The following is a 2,626-nucleotide window of genomic DNA, read 5'->3' as shown; positions in this document are numbered from 1 at the left end:
ATCTCTTGACTGGGTGGTTAGCTGGTGTTAATGCTATGTGGACATTGGACATTGTTGACGTTTCAAGTGTTGTTATTGCAATATTACATACATATTGTTGTTTTTACTGTTGTTGAGTGTACTTACGAGTAGTTGGTTTTATTGCAGGTGTTTGTTTCCCTGTTTACGCTGTTAGATGACTGTAAAAAGCGGTGATGTTTGCGCTGAATTCTTGGGCAATGAAAGCAGCGTCTAAAAGAAGAATCGACGCAACATAAATATGATTAATGTTATACTAAATACTTGTTGCTAAAAATGATATAAATCGAAAGACAATTTTTTTATTTATAAAATTTATATAACAAAAATTAATAACATAAATGTATAAAACGCAACTCTGGCTTCGAGATCTTCGGCCGATTTAAATAAAAATAATTAAACAGTGTTGAGGGAGTCCCATGGTTTAGCCCTTCAAAATATATATTTATGATTTTAGATCCTTCAGGCAATGTGTGTCTGTGTGTTTTTGCAGGCGCCGGATGATCCCTGGGCCTGGTAAGCCCAGAAAATAGCACAAAATGCGCCGCAGCCACTCATCGTCCTTAAGACAAAGCGGCCATTCGGTCAGAGTGCATATGGTTAATACCAATTACCACCCAGCGAGCTACCAAACGTCTGATAAACTTAAACGATTTATATACTTTCTAGCGAGAGAAAGCCAAGAGCCTAGGAATAGTCCAATGAGATTCCAAAACTCGAAGAAGATCATAGGAAACCACAAATCACACAAGAATAAATGTGATGAAGTGGCCAAGTACCCAGCACAGGGTTGCCTTATTTCCCCGCGTTCTGTTTTGTATACGGAGTAAAGTTTGGAGCATTCATTTGTTTAATTGTGCTGGTATATGGCGCAGAAGCATGAACAATGACAACATCCGACGAGGCAGCTTTGGAATATTCGAGAGAATGATTTTGTGGAAAATTTTCGGGCCTTTACGCGTTAGCGACGTCGAGTACCGCAGGCGACGGAACAATGGGCTGTGTGAGTTTTATGACATGGACTTAGTGCAGCGAATTAAAATACAGCGGCTCCATCGGCTTGGCCATGTCGTTTGAATGGATACCGACGCTCCAGCTCTGAATGTACTCAATTTGGAACTCACTGTTTCAATGTCGAAGTACTCTAAAGATTCGTAAATGGATTTTGTACCACACCGATATTACGACTACCATCCGAAAAATAATGTGACAATGATTTCAGGCGATTAACCAAGTGCCCAGCAATGACATTTCACATTTCATTTGGCAATTCATCGCGTTCCTTGTAGAAAGTTGTATACAACCCTTTGGCTACAGCGGCCAACGACACATACCGGTTAGAAAAAAAAGCTTGACAGCAAGCTCAACGCTCTTATGTTGGTACGGCACTCAGGACCGCAATCATACCAACCTCGAGGACATACATACATATATATGTACACTTGAAAATAGATAATTGTGCCTAGGTCAAGCTGTTTATAGAAGTTTTCTTTCTGTGTGCAACTGAAATCGACCGCCGTGCTTATTCATACCAAAACTAATTTCGTGGAACCCCGGTGACTTTTCTACAGAACCCACTTTAGGAAGCTCTGTCCTAGAAAAGAATAGCAATGTCCCCTAAAAACCGTACATGCAGTTTGAACAATTATGTTAAATATAGCTAGTAAATACAAAAACCAATGCAAACATTAAGATGCCCACCACATCAGCAATAAAGAAAAAAATAATTGGTCAAGAAAGTGCGTTACCAGACATACATATGTACATAGATACTAAAGGGTTGTAAGAATCAACTCATGAATTTACTCGAGTCTAGCCCCGCTGTTGAGTGGAAACTACTTGAATGTAGATACTAAGAAAATATGTAAGTTCTTGTTTTTCACTAGCAGGCCAACTTGTTAATACATCACATAAACAAACGAAACTCACACTCCCACCACCAACCACTGCTTAACGATCGTTTCGCTAGACCCGAGTTATGGGATGAATTCTTGAGTTGATTCTTGCAACCCTTTAATAGATACATACATTTGTACATATTGTACATAACCATAAGAGCAGCGCAAAGGCGCAAAATGTACAACGTACCTACAACACACACCAATAAATCAATTAGCCTGTACGCACAGCAAGCAACAAGCCAGCGAGGCACAAGAAAAACAGTCTACAGAAATGTCAGTAACGGAAGTTGAAGAAACATTTCCATATGTTGCTATAGCAGCAAGTATTTCGTTTAAACAAAAGATCCCTGCAAAAAATGCGACTAATCCGGAATGACTCCGGGAGCAATCGCAAAGGAACTTGCGACTAACACCACTTTTGATCTCTCTATATGGAAGGAACTGTTCCTATGAAGAGACTAATTATTCCCCTTCATACCCGAACGGATATAAAAGGCGACTAGTCATTAAAAAAAAAAAAATAAATAAAAATATAAACTTTCGCCAGCCGCGAGTCCAACCGGGGGCCGCACATGAAATTTCATTGACTAAGTGCGTACATATCACGATTGAGAGAATACAAAGGTTGCGCCGATCTCGGACCGCTATTCCTCTCTTAACGAATTTGACAGAATCGTTGTTTGCATGACGTCACACTGGTGCAACTT

General features: G+C 39.8%; 1 long non-coding RNA gene across 1 annotated transcript in view; it reads right to left on the bottom strand.

The window, feature by feature from the left end:
* Window position 1: 1 nt before the first annotated feature.
* LOC118746436 overlaps window positions 2-2,626 on the bottom strand; it is an 11,597-nt gene continuing 8,972 nt past the window's right edge. Inside the window, exons 2-3 of the long non-coding RNA XR_004993838.1 lie at window positions 127-231; window positions 2-33 (exon numbers count right to left, since the gene is read on the bottom strand). This is a non-coding gene — a long non-coding RNA (uncharacterized LOC118746436). The remainder of the gene's footprint in view (window positions 34-126; window positions 232-2,626) is intronic.

This window comes from Rhagoletis pomonella, unplaced genomic scaffold (assembly GCF_013731165.1).
Source record: "Rhagoletis pomonella isolate Grant_MI unplaced genomic scaffold, Rhpom_1.0 Rhpom_scaffold_00010, whole genome shotgun sequence".
Lineage (NCBI taxonomy): Eukaryota > Metazoa > Arthropoda > Insecta > Diptera > Tephritidae > Rhagoletis > Rhagoletis pomonella.
The sequence above is the reverse complement of the archived record's forward strand: the minus strand, read 5'-3'. Positions and strand labels throughout refer to the sequence as shown.